We start from the raw sequence: 8,252 nt of genomic DNA, 5'->3' as shown, positions 1-8,252 counted from the left end.
AAGCTATAATTAGAATTAGAAGAAATCCAAAATGGGTGAAGGGAGATCAAATGACCAGGTATCCTATTATCCCCAAGTTCTATCCGCCATTATCAAATGTACAGTAGTTTCTATCTGAGGCAAGATGATTTTTGTTCCTCAACTGTGGTCGAGGGGACGCACCAGAGGCTTAATCTGCGTAGGAACCCAGATGATACATCAGATTGCCAGATCTTTCCCCATGCAGCTGCTGTGTGGGTTGAAAGTGCCAGTCTCTGCATGAGCAGTTAAGTGCTTTACCTTTGCATCACCAGGGCTCTTTGGGGATCGTATAAGCAGTGTTGTTATTAAAATGAAACATTTTAAGAAAAAAATAATAAAACCTAGATATTTGTCCTCAATTCTAATTTAAGAGGGAGTATCAATGGACGGGACAGAGAGCAAGAAACTCAAATTACCAAATGTGAGAACTGAAAGACAAACTTTTGCATTTCTTCAAAAGGCAGCTGGCCCCTCGAAATGAAAATTAAACAGAATTTACTGAAGAATTAACATGGAAATAGAAGTAAAATATAATACTATCACAAAAAATAAGAATAGGATTTAAGTATTCATAGTGTTTGAATGTTCATATTTTTGAGGCGAACAGAGTATGATAAAATAAGCATGCATAGTAGAATCCTAAGAGTTATTAGCAAAGTAATGATAAGAGACATAGATAAAATATAATAAAGAAATTATAAAAGAAATATGAAAAAATAAAGCTAAGTAAAAACAGGAAAGAAGGGAAAGAAATCAAAATGGCAAAAATAGAATAATGGCAAAAATATTAATAATCATATTACATGTAAATAGACTAAACAAATCAATTAAAATATATAGCTAGGCAAACAGGGCACATGAAGCAAGTCTTTTTTCTTACAAAAATAAAAATTGGAATAGTTTTATTTATTTTGCGTATATCTAACTTAGTCAAGTTTATAAAATACCTTCTGAAATGTATTAACCAATTTTTAAAAGTTTATTATTAATTGGGAGTTAATACATATATCATATCATTCCATCACTCAATCACATCAAGCAGAATTGTCCAGTTGATACCACCATAAGTTTTCAAACATTCTTTTTCTTCCTGGACTCTTTGGCATGGTCTCTCTTTTACACACACCCCACTGTACTCTCCACCCCCCCTAAACCCCTTATTATACTTACTGTCCCTATAAGGTTCATCAGTCTTGCATTTCATATCCTGAAACACAGAAAAACATATAGTACAACTTCATGAGGGTGACCTCCCATGACATAACACCTCTGAGATACACCCTAATATGAACAGAGTAAAACAAAACAAAACAAAAATAAAGAAAATGTTGAAAACCAGATCAGGTCTAGCATGCCTCAGAGGGGAGCAAGTCTCTCTTAAATAAAGAGAGTTAAAGAAAAAAAGCAAAATTTGAGAATATAGCATCTGTGCTTAGTTGTTAGTAGGAGGTAGGAAGGAAGGAAGAGAATTTGGAAGATTCATGCATTACATTAATATAATTGACACTTATATACCAGTGAACTGAAACAAACCTCAGCAAATGATACATATTTATCCAGTGAATATGACATATTCACACAAAAAACTATAAAATGATATAAACATTTTTTAAATATTGAAAATATATAGAAAAATATCTGACTCCACTGAATTGTATTAGAAATAAAGAAAAATTCAAATATTTGAATCTTGAACAAATCTATACTAAACAGCTAATTGGTTATGAAAAATAACAGGTATTTAGAAAGAATATATCTGCTGAATGATATTGAAAATATGTCTGAATTTGTGATTAAACACCAACCAAAATACAAAGATGAAATCTTAAGAGTTTAAATGCTGTTTTAAAAAACACAAAATACTAATAATTTCAGATGCTTACATATTAGGAAGTGAAAAAAGATTGAACACAACTAAAGAGACGTGAATAAGTAATAAAGGCAATAGCAGAAATCAATAAAATAGGAAGTGAATAAAAGAGAAGAAAACTATTCCTTTTAAAAAATCAATATGATCAGTATAACCTAACAAAACTAATTAAGAAATAAAAGACAGGGAGGAAATATCAATACAGATATAAAAAATTATTAAAGAATCATTATAAACAGTGGTTTGCAAAACTTGGGGAAAATAAGACAAATTTTTTAAAAAACTACCCACCAAATTAACAAATTTAACTTATGCTTTAAATTTTGAAAATAAAATCTCAAAAAAGAAATATGATGTGAAAATTTTCACTATTACATTTTATTGATGAACTTAAGGGAAAGTAAATGATATGACACACGTCCTTTAGAAAGTAAAGCATGACAGATTTGGTCAACAGACTGTTATACAAAAATAGACCATATTTAGATATTAATTTAAAAGTGTCTTAAACATACCAAAGAAAAATTGCTTAGTAACGTTAAGAACACAAACTTTCCTTATAGATGATCCCAAAGGCACGTACCATTTACAAGTTGGACTTAATACAAGCTAAACCTTCTGCTTTGCAAAATACTCCAGTAAGAAAGTGAAAAAGTAAACCATACATTGAAAAAAATATTTTAGCATACATAATTTTACAGAACATGTAGAAAATCTACAGATCAATAACAAAAAGATAAACAACCCAATTTAGAAAATAGACCAAACATTTGAACTTACAAAAGAAGGTACCTAGATTGCTAATGCTCTAGCTGTTAGTGAATCCCTGCTGCATAGTAAGCTGGCCTTCTCCTCCCAGGGTCAGCAGTTGAAACATACCAGCTGCCTTCCAAAAATATTTGCAGTCTCAAAGAAAAAATGGTACAATCTCAGAAATGCACTAAAGCAATTCTGCTCTGGACTACAATTCGCTCTGTCTGGAATTGACCCGATGGCAGTAAATGGGTGAGTCATTGTTGTTAAGTGGCATTGAATTGGCTCTGACCTGTAACAATCCCGTGCACAACACAACAAAACACTGCCAGTGCGCCCCACTCCCACGATTGTTGTGATGTTTGAGCCCGCTGTAGCAGCCGTTGAATCAACCCATCTTACTGAAGATTTCTCTTTTCTACTGATCCTGTTTTTACCAAGAATGATGTCCTTTTCCAGGGACCGGCCTTTCTTGATAACATGGTTTACAAAAATAATTGAGATGACACTATTCTTGCTTCTAACGGACATTCTGGTTATCGTTCTTACAAGACAGGTGTGCCTGTTCTTCAGAAGTCCAGAATATATGTCATATTCTTTGCCCACATTATCATTCAAAAGCTAATAAGAACTTTAAATTAGCCATTAGACAATTTGAAATTAAACCATAATGTGATACAACTTCATATCCACTGCTACTGTGTTTCCCTGAAAGTAAGACATGCCCCCCAAATAAGACTTACTTACACTTTTGCCTCTCGCTGAAATATAAGACATCCCCCCAAAATAAGACCTCCCCAAAAATAAGGCCCCCCAAAGCTACCGTAACTCTCGACTTTGGACGGCAGCGGCGGGTGCCACAGTGCAGCTCACTGTTGTCCACAGTGCAGCCGGAGCAGACAGGAAGTGCGAGGTCTCTTAATAAAACAATAAACAATAAATGTGCACCGTATTCTTCTTCATGGAAAAATAAGACATCCCCTGAAAATAAGACCTAGTGCATCTTTGGGAGCAAAAATTAATATTAGACACTGTCTTATTTTCAGGGAAACAGGGTACAAGTAATATTAGGAATGCCCACAACCTCAAACATTGTTCAGAATATAGAGCAAGTAGAGTCTCAAACGTTACAAATGTAAAACTGGTTGGTAGTTTCTTCAAAAGTTAAATGTATGTACTATATCATTTGCAGCATATATCCATGTTACCAAAACTAGAAACCACCTCAAATGTTTATCAGCAGAAGTATGGATAAAAATGATTGTTGTATATCCATACAAGAAATATATTAATACGATAAATGAGTATCAACTCTATCATAGTGATCAAATGTAAATAGACATTTAAGAGTATGTACCATGTTATATTATTACATTGTGTCATATTCATTTTAAATTCAGGAACATGCAAAACTAATATATAACTGTAAAATATTTATATAATAAAAATGGTGGTTTCCTCTGTGGAAAAAGGAAATTTTCTGGGGTCATGGCTGTGCTTTATCTTGATCAGGATATTTGCTGCACAAGTTATATGCATGTCTAACTCTATATAATAGAGTCTTAAAATTAATCTTGCACACGGATTTTAGGTGTATGTTCTTTTTTTTTTTTCCCAATCCAAATGGGCAAAAAAGTCTTACTGAAAGTAGCCTCTTTAATTGATCCTACTCAACTCTACACAGCCCTCGTGGCAATGGGCCAGGTCAGTAGTTCCACACCAGCTGTATCTCAGGAGAGAAACAGAGCTTGGTACCCAGAGGGAGAGTTCTAGTACATCCTATAAGGTGATTCAGAATTGACTTGGTTGGTTGTGAGTTTGGTTTTGAACTCTAAATGGCAGCTTAATTATTTTGGTTGCTATTTAAATTCCCAGCTATACTGAAACTTAGTATCTACCTTTGTGTAGTTTATACTTGCATATCTGCTTTCTCTTGTTGCTATTGTTCTGTTGTTTCCACTCATAGCAATTCTTCCAACAACACAATGAAATGCTGCCCCATCTGTTAGAATGGGAATAAAAGGAAAGCGGACCCAGAGCAGGTTTTAATGAACAGGTTAAATATCAATTAAGGACCTGCCAAGGCACTTAGAATGGAATGAAAGTAAAGGGGGAGGGAGAGGGGAGCTGGGGAGACAGAGTTCAGAGAGAATAGCCAAAAGTAAGAAAGGGAGAGTTAGAGAGAGGAAGGGACCGAGGGATGGACATGCGGCCACACCAGCAGGTGAAGAAAGTCAGAGAGAGAGCGCAAACAACTGAATCCCGTGTTAGTAAACTTTTGGGACAAGAATAAACGATCATGTCTAAAAGGAGCTCGGGGTTGGCTGTAGAACCAGCAGAATGGTGAAGGGAGTGGGGAAGGTTTCTGTGACATGTTTTGTGTTAGTCTGGGTACTTTAGAGAAACAAATCCACAGAAACTCATGTATAAGAGAGAGTTTTATATAAAGGTTAAGTGCACATCAAGAAAACATCCCAACCCAGTGCTGCCCAGGCCCACAAGTCCAACATTAACCCATATGCCCAACACCAATCCATAAAGTCCTCCTCCATCTCACAAAACACACCCAATGATGCCGACTGCAGGAGGAAAGCCGAGTCAGTGAATGTGTAAGCATCTCAGTGCTGGCAGGGGTCTCCACACAAGTGCTCCAGCACCCAGGGCTGCATCGGGGTAGGTCCATGCGGCTTCTCCTCAGGGATGTCTTGCAGGAAGTGAGCTTTGCCAGCTAAAGCAGGGAACTACTAAGGCAGCTGCTCTCAGGTCCGACCATCACAAAGCAAGAGACCCGAGAACTAGAAAGGTGAGGCTCACTGAGCCATTTATCTCTCCGCCCTTCTATTAACCCCACATGTGTTTATCGGCTAGGTTGGCCCAATAAACTAGCTATTTCATGTTTTGAGAAAAGCAGATGTCACCTTAGGCTAGGTGCAGATGGAGAAGGGGTTAGAGATGCTGGCTATGGCTGAGAACCCTCGTGTTCCTGCTGGACCCTCTGCATCCTGTGCCATCCTCGCTACCTGCGTTATGTCTGAGACCATTGCTACAACCACAGGTGAATCTGATTCCTTAAGGGTCTTCGCTTTTACTGAAATGACATCATTGGCATACATGATTTTATACCACCACTTTCTGACCAAAAATGCGTATGTCTGTATCTTTGTCAGAAGTGAAATAGCTTTAGATATTCATAATACTCTCCAAAATAGACTTTTCTAAACGAATCAATAATGAAGTCTTACAATTGCAGATTGTGCATTTCATCAGTCTTTGCTCAGCATCAAAGTGACATCGTAACAAAGGGCTTGCTGTTGGGAGGTGTTGATAGCAGCTCACAGTGAATCCATGTGACAAACTAGAACTGCCCCCGTGCAATTTCATTTCTTTCTTTATTTGACAGTAATTTATGGGTGCAAATTACCGGGTTTTCTCCTTCAGAACCACCAAGTAGACTCAAAGACAAATTTTTGGTTAGCAGCTGAGCACTAAATCATTGTACCAGATAAAGGGAATATCGAGGGTGATTATCGCCCAAAGTGACAGAAATCTAGATAGGAGGACACATGAGAATAACTCAGAATTAGAAAATTCTGCTTTTAATAAAGCACTGGTCGTGTAGTGATTGGTTACTCACTGGGCTGAGAACCACAAGGTCTGCATTTCAAAACCACTAGCAACTCTAGGGGAGAAAGACTGGGCTGTCTACTCCTGTGTTTGTTTTTTATAATGTAAGGGTCACCATTCTCATGAAAAAAACTTTCCACACTCCTTGTTCTAATTTCAGGGAGCAACTTGCTGTTTCCTTTAGAAATATTCAAACAGCTTACTAGCACTTTAGCACTAGGTATCAAAGAAATCCTGCCAGTTTCCAGATGACACTTGAGCAAAGATCATAATTCCATAAAAATGTTTTACTGCACAGAAGCAACTCATCCTAGGTGATGCTAATTCATAAAATTCAATATGATTCTAAATTGTAATTTGGAATACTTTTAATTTAATTATTATATTCAACACAGCATGAATGATCCTATTTACACATATGCTCAAACTTTACATAATCCACTCCAGGAAAAAATAGAATTTGAAAAAGGAATAGTGGATCAGTTTGTTTGAACATAAAATTGAATAATACCCTTATATTTTAAAGGCTCTTTTGCTCTAAGGATACCCTGCTTTTCTCAATAATATAAGTGCAATTTTCTGTATAAATCCTCTTTCTAGAGATGTTTGTACTTTATGCCTAGAATAGTACAAGCATAAAATTTTAATATAGAAAAATAAAATCAGGGGAAAAGAAGACTTATATTAGATTGAAGACCAAAGATTTGATTTGGGTCATGTGCTCTCCTAATAGGCTCTTAATATGAGTTTAGCACTGTAGATCCTTTGATAATTTCATTTTGATTGTCTTGGCCCCTCCCAATGTATAGAGGAGCCTTGGTGACAGTGTGCTCCTCAGCAGAAACCCTCAGGAGCAGTCCTTCCCAATGCTATGGAGTCACTATAGGTCAGAATTGATCTGATGTCATTGAGTTTGTGTTTAAGGTTTTTGAGCCAATGTATAGAAGCCCTGGTGGTGCAGTGGTTAAGTGCTCAGAGGCTAATTGAAAGTCAGCAGTTTTAAACCAGCAGCCACTATTTTGGCAGAAGATGTGGCAGTCAGCTTCCAAAATATATATACATATAATTTGGAAACCTTATGGGGCAAGTCTGCTCTGGCCAATGTACTCAAGGGCATTTACCACCAGTAAGGCAGAGGAGACTTGCATGTTTGACCTAGTCTCAATGGAGCTACCAGACTAAGAGTGACAAGGAAGAAAGCCCTGACTATCTACTTCTGAAAATCATGAGGTTGCATCACTTATGGAAGCTGACAACGAGAAACCTTCAATCAATCAGAAAATAAAGCAATGATGTTCTTTAATGCTAGAAGCATCCTAATTATTTTATCCCTTTCCACTTACTTTCTTGAATCTAAGTGAAACACTTTCTTCTTCAGGATATTCAGAATCATTCTTCTTCTTCCCTGTTGAAACTTGGCTTCAAAATACATTTTTAATGCACTAAAGAACATCAAAAAGGAAAAAGAAAAGACAACCTACAGAATGGAAGAGAGCATTTGGGAACTATAAATCTAATATGGATTTAATATCCAGAATATTTTTTTAAATCTTTTATATCTTAACAAGAAGGCAAACAACACCAATTTTAAATGGGCAAAAAAGAAACAACCAGACACTTCTTCAAAGAAGAAATACAAATGGCAAATAAGCACATAAAAATATGCCGATTTGTATTCATAAAGAGAATACAAATCAAAACAACTTCATATTGAGATTCTATTTCATATCCCCTAGAATAACCATTATCAGAAAAGTGGAAAATAACAAGTGTTGGAGAGGATGTACAGATTTTCAAGCTCACATCTATTACTGATAGGAATGTCAAGTGGTAAGTCCCTGTGGAAGACGATTTGGTGTCTCCATAAAAAACTGAATATTGGTACAGTGTTGCTTGGTTTTGCTCTGTCTTGTTTTTGTGCATGTTGTTGTCTCTGCAGGTCTGTCTGGATAGGACAGGCTGGATGAACAATCTGGAGGAGAAA

This window comes from Echinops telfairi, unplaced genomic scaffold, assembly GCF_000313985.2.
Source record: "Echinops telfairi isolate 266 unplaced genomic scaffold, ASM31398v2 ScPeMD7_7421;HRSCAF=8459, whole genome shotgun sequence".
NCBI classification, from domain to species: domain Eukaryota; kingdom Metazoa; phylum Chordata; class Mammalia; order Afrosoricida; family Tenrecidae; genus Echinops; species Echinops telfairi.
This window is presented reverse-complemented; position numbering follows the sequence as displayed.